Below are 14,493 nucleotides of genomic sequence, written 5' to 3' on the forward strand. Positions count from 1 at the left end.
TTTGGATTGATGAACCTATTGCATGGGGAAGAGACACTTAGGTACTTGTGAGAGTTGATGAACCATTAGGAGTTGCATTGGGGATAAAGCTCTAGTGTTTGAAGCATTGATGAACCACCAGAAGAGGTGATATTTTTACCTATTAATACCTTATACACTATTGAAACTTCACTTGATTTGGAATTTCTTCTCCTAAAAGTGAGGAGGATGATGTCACCTTAGTTCTTAGGAGTAGTGGCATCACCCTAGACCCTGTTTTCCTAGATATTATGAGTAGAGGACATAATAGAATCTTTCAAGATCTAAGTCCTTGGGTGACCTAGCGAGTGTGGCTTGTATAGTGGGGTTATTTGTTACACAAAATTATGATTCTATGTATAAGAAAAGGTCGTGACAAAGCCTCATCAGAAAGCATGTATCCCTAGGTAATCTTCGGAAGCTTCCCCTTGCAACTTAATGGGAAGTAGGTTGAGACTCGCTACAATTCTATCTAGGTGGGTGGCATGGCCAAAAGGGCTCACACGAACACACACACACACACACACACACACACATATTATGACACTGGTTAGCCTATGTGGACCATGGAAATGGGATGATACGTTACCTAGTATGAATGGGTTGAAAACTATTGTGTTGCCATAATGTGGCACATGATTGAGATAACCAAATCGGTGATACGTGGCATGCATGATGATTTGAAACCACTTAAATTGGCCAAGGATCTAAATGGCCATATCTTTTAATCCGAGATTTGGATTGGAACACAATCTATATCATTTGAAAGGTCTTAAAGAGATAAACACAATGATTTCATCCATTTCTCCTTCAATAACTACCTCCTTCTGCCCTCATTTTTAGCTAGGGTTAGTATTGGGTATGCTACACCCATGGAAATCTACAAAGACAAGTATATAAAATGGACCACCTTTTGATAAGAAAGTAACCAAGAAGCGACAAAGTTATGAAATATCTTTCATACCTCACGCATAAAGTTTGGTTTCAAGGACCTTCAACACCATCTATTGTTCAATCATCGTGGTTGTTTGCACAAATACACAGAAATAGAAATGGAATTCGTAGACATCTCCTCACTTAGACCAACATATCAATATTCTTCCGTAATCAAGCAATCATTTAAATAGAAGAGGTGAGACTTTCAATCTAAAAATATGAAGTAGCATAAAGACACCCCAAATATGCATAACAAAGGACAAAACTAGGGTGAAACCCAGACGAAAAACCCACAAAATACACAAGAAAACAATAATAATGGGAATATGAAGAAAGAAATGGCACAGTGGTATGAGTTCCACAATAGATCTACTCATAAAACAAATGAATGTCTCACAAAACAATTATTGGTGATAGAGTTGAAAGTTATAGAGTATGACATAGGTTTCGACTCTGAGCTAGACCATGAAAAGGATAAATAGATCATTGATGCACAACCGGAGGCAACTATTTCTATCACCAAGTTCTAGTGAAGTGAGAATGAAGATATGGAGGAAGATGAGCATCTCTTCCACTAACAAATGTGGGTGAAAGGTTCTCTATTTCATTTCATTGTCGACAACAGGGGTTAGAAGAACCTCATCTCAATAGAGGTCATTAAGTGGTTGGGCCTACCAACAACACCACACCCTATAGCTATACACCATCACATGGATCCACCAAGGGAAATATCTATATATCAGCCAACAATGTTACCAACCCTAAAGCATCAAGCCCTTCAAGGACAGGTTATTATGTGGTGTTTCTCCCCTTGAAGTTTGTGATGTTTCTTTTAGGCCAATGCTACGTTTGGAAGTGTCATATTGTGTATGATTCCAGACCTTGTAATATTATTATACCTTTGAGAATAAAACTATAAAACATACTAAAGGTGGCCCCACCTGCTACCATTTATTTGATCTTTGCTAAGAAATGTAGCAATATCATTTCGGAGACGACGGAATTTTTCTTCCTCCTCACTTTCTTTGAAAGTAAGGGGAAGATTTTGGACACATCCATGGCCTCCGCACAGGGCTCCTCTATGTAATTTATTTAAGTGGATAAGGTTGTGGAAGAGTACAAAAACGTCTTCTCTTCACCCGCAAGGGTACCTTTACAATGTGAGTTCAAGCATTCAATCAATATGACCACAAGCACACCTCTACCTAATGGGCCAATATTTTTTTGATCTCTTATAGAAAACAAGGAAATAAAGTAGCATATCTAGGAGATGCTACAAAAATGGAACATTTGACCAAGTTCCTCACCCTATGGGATCTCAATTGTACTTGTGCAGAAGAAGGAAGGGGTTTGGATATTGTTCATTGATTATCGAGCCCTGGAAAGAATCATAGATAAGAATGGTTACTTGATTCCACCGATTGATGAAATTTTGTACTACCTCAAAGGGTTCAAATACTTTGGAAAGATGGATTTGAAGTCCTTCTATCACCATGTTTCTATTAATTTTTCATAGGGCTATATTGTTCTTTTCTTTGATAATTGCATTTCTCCATTAACACATTAAGTTCACCCATAAAATCATAACATTGTTCATATTTACATCATTATTCATCAACATATACAACTATGTAGAAAGAAGAATAACATTATCATCAATGCAGCGGAACATAAAGGAACAATAGAAGAAAAACATGCACACATAGAGACATAGAGATTGGTCGGAGACTAGGGAAAAACCCATATGGGGAAAACACTTGCAAATCTTTTTTTAATATATTGTCATCAATTGATTCAGGAAAAGAGAGTACGATGATCCATACCTTAACAACAACTAGAATATACATGAAATGCACCTAAACATCAAAACTATGATTCAGATAACTATAATGTACTTCCACTTCCTATAACCTACTTCTGAATACTTTTGTCACTGAGAAAAATCTTCAAAACACTGAAATCTCATCTTGTAGTCCCAGTTGCAGGGAGGAGGATTTGTGTGAGTGACTAGGACAGACAGCGTCACTCTTTGTGAACTACATGATAGTGACTATGGCAGCTTGGTTGCTCCCATACCATTATGTGTTAGCGATTGGGGACCAAACTGACCCAGACTCTTGGTTTATCTCATGAAGACTCTATGCCAGTGACCAAGGACCCAAATTCACTCACATGACCACTATGTTCCAGCATCCATAGACTCAAATGCGTAGTTCTATCCAGCGACCTTGAATTAGAAAGCCCTAGTTTAGTGCGAGCATGATCCTAAAGTTTCAGACCCTTGAGCGAGCTTCCTTCATCATACTTGTGGAAGCCAAGACCGAATAGAAGAGGAGAAGAGAGATTGATGTTTGTCAAAATGAGCTTGAGGTCTCTTCTATTTATAGGTTTCCATGATGATCCACTTGACCTATCCATTGGTACATGAGCATAGGGCCGACCTTATCCAAAATATATGTATGAATAAAATAATTCATAACTCAACCTCCTCTTGTCCAAAGGAGGTTATATTTAGATCGATTTTAGTCCTCTTGGAAAGTGTTAGAAAATTATATATTACAGAGCAATGGAACACATAAAATATTGCATAAATATAAACACAGAAAATGCGTAAAACAAGAGAGACACAGATATACGTGGTTCACCCAGTTTGGGCTACGTCCATGGAGAAATAGCCAGTCCTTCTTTTTATATTACCTAGAAAACTAAAGAGATACAACTTACAGCAAATCCACTGTAATTCCCTCTTCACTCTTAGTCTCCTCTTTCTTACTCACTCAGAATACAGATATACATAGACGCAATACAATTCCCTGATATATAGTGAGGGGTTGCCTTCTAAGGAAAAAAAACCCTAAATTAAATATAACTTCTACCGTCAGATCTCTGCCTAATGAACGACCCAGATTGACTACGAAATTACAACATTTTACAAGGTAAATTTACATCTGTTCTTAGCTTCGGGGGAGCTTCCCCTGATCCGCCCTCTAGAGGGGGCTCCCGAAGGTCACAGCTGCCCCCCTGGACCCCCCTACAGTGAATATTTTATAGGAGGTGTTCCTGCCCCATTATGAACGGGGGTCCAATGCGGCGATACCTTTGAATACAGAAGATAATTAGGCTCCACACCCAACAATCGCCCACTTGGAGACTGATTATAGAAACTCCATCACTCCCTCATTTGCTGGAAAATGACTCCACTTTGGACCTGGCTGTTTCTCATCTTCTTCATCATACTTGAAGACCAATTGAAATTGAGAAAATTCTCAATTTCTCCCTGGTTACGACTTTTGTTAACATATCTGTAGGATTCTGGCTAGTGTGTATCTTTTCCAGCTTCAACTGTCCATCTTCTAATGCTGACCGTATGAAATGGTACTTGAGCTGTATATGCTTAGTCTTGGAATGAAATGCAAGGTTCTTTGTAAGATGTATGGCACTCTAGTTGTCACTATATAACTTGCCCATCTCCTACTTCTTACCTGATTCATCCAGAAACCTTTGTAACCAAATCATTCCTTTACTAGCCTCTATAGCAGCAACATACTCTACTTCTGTAGTTGAGAGTGCAACAACACTTTGTAGTTTTGAGACCCAACTAATAGTTGTTCCACCTACAGTAAACACATACCTTGTTGTGCTCCTCCTGTTATCTCTATCACCCGCCATATCTGCATCAACATATCCATGTAGAGAAATGCTTGAACCACCAAATCATAATGCTTGATTTGTGGTACCTCTCAAATACCTGAGAATACACTTCACTGCCATCCAATGTTCTTTTCCTGGATTTTTCATGTACTTGCTTACAACTCCCACTGCATGTGCAATATCAGGCCTTGTGCAGACCATTGCATACATTAAGCTTCCAACTGCTGATGCATATGCAACTTTAGACATATGAGCCATTTCTTCCTGAGGCTTGGGACACTCCTCATTACTTAATTTGAAATGGCTAGCCAAAGGTATACTAACTGGTTTTGCATTCTGCATATTAAACCTTTTCAACACCTTTCTATGTACTCACTTTGAGACAATGTTAATTTGCGATTCTTCCTGTCTCTAGTTATTCTCATACCAAGGATTTGTTTTGCAACACCCAAATCCTTCATTGCAAATGAGTTTGCCAATTTTCTTTTGAGCACATTTATTTCCTGCATGTTAGAACCTGCAACAAGCGTGTCATCTACATACAATAAAAATATAATATATCTGCCATCATTTTTCCTTTTTAGATAAACACAATGATCAAAGTGACATCTAGTATAACCTTGTTCAAACATAAACCTGTCAAACTTTAGATACCACTGCCTTAGAGCCTGTTTTAAGCCATACAAGCTCTTCTTCACCCTGCGCACTAGTTTCTCCCTCCCTTTTACCTCATATCCTTGTGGCTGCTGCATATATATCTCTTCCTCCAAATCCCCATGGAGAAAGGTCGTCTTTACATCTAACTGCTCAAGATGCAAATCTTCAACTGCCACTAGACTTAAAATAGTTCTAATTGAAGTTATTTTAACAATAGGAGAAAATATCTCATCAAAGTCTATACCCTTTTTCTATGTAAACCCTTTCACCACAAGTCTAGCTTTATACCTTTTTCTACCTCCATCTTCTTCCTTCAACTTGTACACCCATTTATTCTACAATGTTGTTTTACCTGTAGGCAACCTGACTAAGTCCCAAGTCTGTTTATGTTCTAAGGATTCCATCTCTTTTTTCATGGCTTGCTCCCACTTCTTCCTGGGTTCTACCTGCACTACTTCTTCATAACATTCTGGTTCACCAAAATTAGTCACCAATACATAATATAATGAAGGAGAGTATCGTTCAGGGGGTCTACTTATCCTGGTAGATCATATAACACCACTTTCAGGTGTTTGAGGTGCTTGTTGTTGTTGTGGTTGTTGTTCTAGTTGTTGATCATTATGATTTTCAGGCACCATCACTTTTCCTGTGATCTCGTCAAGCACTGTGTATTCTCTGTTTTCTTTTTCCTGTTTCTTTTCTTGCAGTTGATCCTTATACAAAACCTTTTCATTGAATATGGCATCTCTACTCCTAATGATTTTGTGTTTTTAATAGTCATAAAAGAGATAACGAAAATCATTAACACCATATCCAATGAAGGTACATTTCTTTGATTTTGCCTCAAGATTTGTTCTATTTTCTTTATTAATGTGGACAAAGGCTTCACAACCAAAAGTCTTTAAATAAGAGTAGTTTACCTTTTTACTTGTCCAAGACTCCTCTGGAATACCACCATCCAAGGAACTTGAAGGCCCTCTGTTTATTAGATAAACAACAGTATCTACAACATCTGCCCAAAATTGTAAAGGCAATCCTGCATGCAATCTCATGCACCTTGCACGCTCCATGATTGTCATGTTCATCCTTTCTGACACACCATTTTCTTGTGGTGTTCCTGGAACTGTCTTCTTTCTACGAATTCCATTCTCTAAACAATACCTATCAAACTCTTTGCTGCAATATTCACCTCCATTGTCTGATCTGAGACACTTCAACCTTTTTCCTGTCTCATTTTCAACCAAAGCTTTCCGTTTCTTGAAAGTATCAAATACATCAGATTTATTTCGAGTACAATAAATCCATGTTTTTCTGGCTGCATCATCAATAAAAGTAACATAATAACGAGATCCACCAAGAGATGATACCTAAGCAGGTCCCCATACATCTGTACCCACAAGCTCTAATTTTTCACTCTTCTTTTCATTCCCAACTCTAAGGAATCTGACTCTCTTATGTTTTCCATAAACAAAATTCTCACAGAATTTTAAATCAACATGCTCCGAACCTGGCAAAAAATTGCTTGAGTGAAGAATCTGCATCCCCTTCTCACTCATGTGCCCAAGCCTATGATGCCAAAATTCTGTATCTTCTCTTGTAGAGGTTAAAGCATTAAGAAAATTAGAAATACCATCGCATAAATACAATGTACCAACCTTTCCTCCTTTTTCCATTACCAGGGATCCTTTAGTGACCTTCCCGGTTTTATCTGTGAAAGTAGTTACGTAACCTTCACCTCCCAACTGCCCTGTTGAAATCAGATTTTTCTTTAGATCTGGAACATGCCTTACCTCCTTCAATAGCCACTGATTTCCATTTTGTTGTTTTATGAAAACTGTACCCCTTCCAATGATTTTACAGGGATTATCATCACCTAATCGAACCTGTCCAAAATCTCCTTGAACATAATCTTAAAAATGTTTCCTATCAGGTGCGGCATGGAATGAGACCCTTGAATCTACCACCCAGGCATCAATAGTATTTTCTAATGAAACAATCAAAGCATCTTGCAACACATCACCTGTTACATTCGCTTCATGATTATTTTCTTGTTGCATGTCTCGTTCTTTTCCCTTTCAAGACTTGCAATCTTTCTTCAGGTGTCCTTTCTTCCCACATTTCCAGCACACTATCCCCGATCTGGACTTGGATCTACCTTTTCTTGACTTACTGTGATATTCAGGGCTCTTTCCTCTTTCCATTTTTCTTCCCCTAGTCTCTGCAGTCAAATCATTACCTAATGTCTCACCGAAGCTTTTCTGTCGTATTTCCTCGCTAAGGATTGCACCGAAAACATCATCAAACTTTAAAGTACTAGATCCAAAGACAGAGTTACTAACACAACTTAACTGACTGGTACAATATATTAAACTCATTTAAATGATCAGCAACAGATCCACCTTCTGACATCTTCATATTAAATAAATGCTTCATAAGAAATACCTTACTTAATGCTGAGGGTTTTCATATAGTTTGGCCAATGTCAACATTAAACCCTTTGTTGTCGTTTCCTTTGAAATATTAAATGCTACTGACGATGCTAGGCACAATCGTATTGTTCCAAGTTCTTTTCTGTCGAGAATATCCCATTTTGTGTCTGTCATACTCGTTGGCTTCTTTGTCTTTCCACTCAATGGATGGTAGAGATCTCTCTAGTACAAATAATCTTCCATCTACATCTTCCATAGTTGGTAGTTTTGGCCGTTAAATTTTTTGACCCTAAACCTACCGTCTTCCGCCATTGCTCCCACTCGAACTAGGAACCCTTCTCTCCTATGAGTTTATTAGCCAAATAGAACTTCAGCTCTGATACCAGTTGTTAGAAAATTATATTTTATAGAGCAATGGAACACATAAAATATTACAGAAATATAAACACAGAAAACGCATAAAGCAAGAGAGACATAGATATACGTGGTTCACCCAATTTGGGCTACGTCCATGGAGAAACAACCAGTCCTTGTTTTTATATTATCCGGCAAACTGAAGAGATACAACCTACAATATTTCTGCTGTAATTCCCTCTTCACTCTCAATATCCTCTCTCTTCCTCACTCAGAATACAAATATACATAGGCGCAATACAATTTCCTCATATATAGCAAGGGGTTGCCTTCTCGGACAAAAAACCCTAAATTAAACATAACTTCTACTGGCATATCTCCACCTAATGAATGACCCAGATTGACTATGAAATTACAACATTTTTAGAAGGAAATTTTACATTTTTTCTTAGTTTCGGGGGCGCTACCCTCGATCCGCCCGCCAAGGGAGGTCTCCCAAAGGTCGCAGTCGCGCCCCCCGGACTCTCCCTGCAGCGAATATTTTATGAACGATGTTGCTGCCCCATTACGAACTGGGGTCCAATGCAGTGATACCTTTGAATATAGAAGATAATCAGGCTCCACACCCAACGGAAAGATGATCTGAGGCCATCATCATCTCCATCAATTGAGTAGTCCCAAGTGGAATTTTACCACAATTTCATATTTTAACGCTCCCTCTCAACTAGGGAATTCCATCTTTCAATATCAGACCATTGATCAACATGGCATATGTCACATCCCAGGTATCTCATCATCCTGGATCATCAATGTACATGTCTTTCTTATTCCCTCTTCTCGATTTTACCTTCTCATATGTTGAATATTATAAAATCTAGAAGAAGAAGAATTTGCTACCAGATGGGAGCTTAAGCTACCATCCTCTCTTCATCGAGTTACAACCTAGAATCCCTATCAACGGACCACTACTCGGAATACCATTCAACGAGTTACTACCCAGAATATTTGTCAGCGAGCTACTACCCGAAAATATATCAATGGGTTACTACCCAGAAACACCATCCGGCTACTACCAGGAAATATGTCATTAGACTACTACCTATAAATGTCATCAGGCATGTTATCACAAAATCTGACCCTAATAGGCTATTGATCAAGTAGACTCTGAGTAACTCTTTCAAACCAATCTTTTGGTTGAGGCTTAGCCTCCTCAACCTGAGAGAGCTCTTTGAATAGGTTTAATATTTTTTATTAATGATTAGATGGCTAACTCTAGGAATAAAATGGACAAAAATTAATAACTAGTTGAATCAAAGATTAGCAAACATCTATTGGGCTATGGAGTCAAGATAGTCTTCAACAAAACATCATGATCAACAAAACATGGAAGTCAAGGCACTTGGAGCTTAGGTTTATAAGTGAAACAGTAACACAGTGAATAAACACAGGTTACAAGCATGTGAAGGAAGTTAGAGCATTTTCCAATGAATTCTGAGCATCACAAGCTCATACCACTACAAATAAGTAGTTGAAAAAGGCCATAGAAACATCAAACACATAAACCCCTTGTGAATCTTGAGTAGTAAAACTGATCTCTGTATTAAGTTTGAAAGAAACACAGTCTCTTACAATAACACAGCTTTCTTTTGCTAATAAAAATGTCAACCCTGAGGAATTTGATTCTCATGCTTTATATAGAGTTTTTACAACCTTGGATTCTATGATACATCCTTAGGAGAATTCAAATTTCTAACATTGACACCTATCTATTCATAAAACAAACTTCTTAATTACAAATTGACAACTAACTGTCTTTAGGAGTCTTAATACAAATAGGAGTGAAACTCCTAAAACATGTTTCAACAACCTTATCTATGACTTAAATACATTCTTTAACAGCTGTTAATCCACGTCTTCGAGCTTTATGATGTCTCCATCATTGTTGCAAACGCTGCTGATTCATGACCTAACTATCCTAAAAACAAGGAGACAGAGTTCCTCCTTTTAAGCCCTTAATCCTTTATGCTTACCTTCGAGCAGTTTTGTTGGCATTGATGATTGTTTCATATATGTGGCATGTGTTAGAAATCCATTAAAACTTCATTTTTCCACCTGTGAAAAAAAGGGAACCTCGAACAGATGGAGAAGAGGATGAAACATGACTGTGCTATGAAAATAGTCTGTTTTTATAGCACCACTTTTATATCACTTGTGAAATACTTCTTTGAACCATTCCTTCTGCATCTCTGCCATCTAAAACTTCATCTATGATCTTCATATGTCTACCAACAACATCAAAACTTGAAACTTATCAAACTTACTTTCAAAATACATCTATAAAGTGCTAAAAGTTTACCCTCAGCAGCTTCGTAGCGCGCTACGAAACTGCCATGTATGCTCTCTTTTCAACAAAGTTTTCAAAAATCTATAGTTTGGGGATTTTCAAAATTTTCATAAAGACTGATATGATCACCAAAAATCAAAACAAATTAAACTTATAAGATGTCCTTCTTCACAAATGACCTTCTTTTTAATACCAAAACTGATTTAAGATATATACTTTACTGCCCTTTTTCATCACCTTGTTTCATTATTGTTGTAGCCTTTCTTCATATTTTGTTAACTTTATTTCTAGGCCTTCAACCTATCTCTTCAACTCCTGTATGTATCTCTCAACTGAACATTCATCATCCTTACAAATCTGGCTTCTTTAATTGCAGGAACAATCCAAGTAAAGTATTGAGTTTTAGTGCTGACTATTTCTGGTTTGGAAACTTTTTCAACTTCCCAGAGAGCCTTTATCCTTTTGAAATTTGTCTTCTAGGCAGCATGCCTTATTGCTCTCATCCTTAGTCTAGCAATTTCATTATTAGCTGCTTTTAACCTTTCTTCCATTTCTTCATATTTTTCTATTTGAGTGGAAAAAACTCTGTTTTCGTCACCTTTAGGTATTGGTGATGAAAGGTCTATCAACTCTTCCTGAACAGTGGAAGCTTCTTCTGTGTTCCCTAACTCAATATTGGACTCTGGCATATTTTTATATTGCCTGGTTAAGGGCTTTCTGGGCTTGAACACAAATGTTGTAACGTCATCCTCAAATTCCAGTTTCTTAGAAGATTTCATCTTCTTCGATTTTCCTTCATCAAATTTTATGACATCTGCCTGCACCAAAGGGGATTCTGCAATATCAATGGCTTTTAAAATATCATTTAAATTACCCTTCAAGCCTGGAATTTCTCTCGAGATCACTAATTTACCCTTCTCCTTTGCAATTTGACTTCTAGTCAATCTCCTTTGAGCTGGTTTGTTAGCTAACTGTTCTTGTGTCATTTCTTTAACTTCAGCTATCTTTTCCTTTGTATATTGAGGAGTCTCAAGAATAACTACTGATTTTTTACTCACTTTCTCTTTCACCTGCTTTCTAGGTTTCAACTTAATAAATCTTTTTGACCTGGTCATTACAGCCTTACTAATTTCTGCTAATGGAGTTTCTTTAGCCTTAGGGTTAATGCCTGTATCTTGATTTTCCACTCCAAAACCACATAAGAAAAAAAATGAAGACCATTCTCTGTTGATCCTTTTGAGTTCATGTAAAACTATCAGTTTAATTAGACCATGATGAAAAAGGGAAGTTTCATATCCTTGATATTTCATTTACACTTTATCTTCCATATTAGCTATACTTCGATACAGGAAGAAAGGAAAATCTAAAGAAATTACACCAGTAAAATGCAACAGGAGTTTAAAATGATATGAATATACTTTATGATATCTTCCCTCACATGTAAAATACCTTTGAATGTTGAAGAGCAAGTTGGCATAGATGTCTTTAATGTAGTTCCTTGGAATTGCCTTGGTTAAGTCTGTTTCTGCAAACTCTAGCTTTAGAAACACTTTACATGGTTCCATGTCAAATCTGAAGTTTTTGAACCATCTATCTTGTCCCCTAGGAATCTCTATCACCAAAGCTATGATCTCAAGAGTAATTGGCAAGTTTAGGATTCCAATTTTCATGTCTGAGCCAGTGAAATGTAGCACAAACTCCTTTGTCAACTAAGTGTGTCCTCCCTGCAATTTTTCACAAAATTTCCAACACCCTGTTTTCTTGAACGCTTCCATTACTGATTTATCTCTAGCCAAGACCTTGGTGCTTTCGGGCTCTGTTCTTAAACAATGACTGAACCTGTGTTTCTTCCTTTCTTTTGTCATCTTTACCTCTGATTTCTTGTAACAAATAAACCTCGCTTGTTAAAGGTAATCAACCTCGCTTGAATTATAGATGAGAGAAACTTTGGTAAGGAATTACCATAAGCTTATCAATTGAAAACGGTATGTTTGAAGGTTTGCATGCAAAGTGCAATAAGAAACTAGCCAGCCCTTTCGACTTTGAAATTACCTATCATGATGACCCCTAAATTTGAAATGATGAATTTGGATGGATGCATGCTTAAGAACTGACTCCTCGTTGACACCTAATAATGAAGGATTAACTGTATTTGAACGAATTGACATTTTGACAAGACTGCCTACAAATCTGCGCTTTCGTAGTTTGCTTAGTGTATTTTTGGGGAAGATTGCTACAGAAAGAGCAACATTTTCATAGCGCAAAATAGACATTTTACACTGTCTGCGCTACAAAAACGTGGTTTCGGGGTTAATTCCAAAAAAATTTCAAAATGGTTAAAGATATGGGTTCTAAACAGCATGTGAGACTTCTAGGACATGGAATAAGGATGATTTAACTTTATTTGGATATGAAAATGAGACTCTTAACCTATCACCTACCCATAAAAACGTAAAATTACTTAACACTTATCTAAAACCATGATTAGGAACAATGTAAACTTGTTCAGGTTTAAAAAATCAAAAAAAATCTTTTATGGTGATAACAAGGTACTACCCGAAATTTCATCGGGCTACTACTTGTAAATGTCATCTGGATACTACCCAAAAATACCATTAGGCTACTACTTGGAAATGTCATTGAGCTACTACTCGAAGATACCATTAGGCTACTACCTGGAAATTTCGTCGGGGAGATTCTACGCAACCCAAAATCTCATGGGGGAGATATGATCCATAAACTGTCATGGATATTCCACTTGATAGTTCATCACAATAGATATGATAATACTATATTAAAAATATGATATTCTACACTATTACAGTTTTATTTAATTTCTAGATCTATAAATTAATTGTAATTAGTGCATGCATGTACAAGTAAATCCAACAGAAAAGTAGAAAACGAAAAAATAAGATCACACACACATAATACATAAGATATTATCTTTGGAAAACCCTTTCTAAAGAAAACCCTATTGGAAGCTGAGGTTGCTTCGCTCTCTTTCTCTCTTTAGAAATATGGCTGCAGGTACAAAGAAGTAATGCTTGTGGCCCATGGGTTGATATAGTGCACATATCCTCTATGCGTGCTCTACCTCCTATCTCTCCTGTCTAGCTTTGCTCATCAATGGAACAAATTCTCTCAAAATAATGGAATGCTTCTTCCTCATAGTCACCCAGTTATAACATAGCCCAATAACCTACTAGTGGTTAAGTTTGATGACATCAACTCTTAACTAGAGTTACAAAATAGAATCTTCTAGAGTATTATACATCATAAACACATGGCTCTCCTGTTTTCCATGAATAATGGTGGTAGATGTGGCATCCTCCTGAACTATAGGTGTGAAAACAAGAATGTCAACTTCTAAGTGGCATAACCTTTTCATACGGACTCCGATTGACATGATTCTTACGTAGTTGGAAATATTTTTGTGTGTAGAATAGCATGAAAAGGTGTGGCACTCAAGTGATAATGTTTTACCCCCAAAAAACTTTGTTTGATGCATCAAAACGCTCCTGGGAGGTTTCAGACCCCGCTTTTCCCAACTGGGTCCCATCAGTAAAAATAGTCGCGTGAGATAATTTCTCCACTTTTTCCACTCCAAATGCATCAAGATAGATGAGAAACAATATAAAGATATAATTTGGATCACACCTCCCCATTTTGGGAGGATTTTGGTCCCAAAAATAGTTTACTTGCTGAGGTGAGGATTATTTTCCTCCACCTTCTCTCCAGTGTACCATTTAGCTTTACTTGGAAGTTGTCCCTTCAACCCAATATGCCAAAGGTCATACTACCCCCGTCTTGTAGTTCTGGACCTCTCTTACAAAAATGTATCTTCTTTCAACTCTACCTGACCATCTGATGCCAAATCCCCCACTGAAGGTAGGACCTATTCCTCTTCGTGATCTAGCATGGAAGTCTCATAGAGTTTCAAATTCTTCACATTTACAACTAAGTAAATGTGCATCTATGGTGGTAAATTGATTCAATAGGCATTGTCACCCACCTTTTCTAGTATCTCAAAAGGACCATACCTTAGAGCCTTGATTTTCTTACCAGGCCCTTGCAGCCTCACCTTGTTCAACTGTATCCATA

Source organism: Pinus tabuliformis, chromosome 3_2 (genome assembly GCF_031772625.1).
Source record: "Pinus tabuliformis cultivar Carrire ecotype Pingquan chromosome 3_2, CPIR1, whole genome shotgun sequence".
Classification (NCBI taxonomy): Eukaryota; Viridiplantae; Streptophyta; class Pinopsida; order Pinales; family Pinaceae; genus Pinus; species Pinus tabuliformis.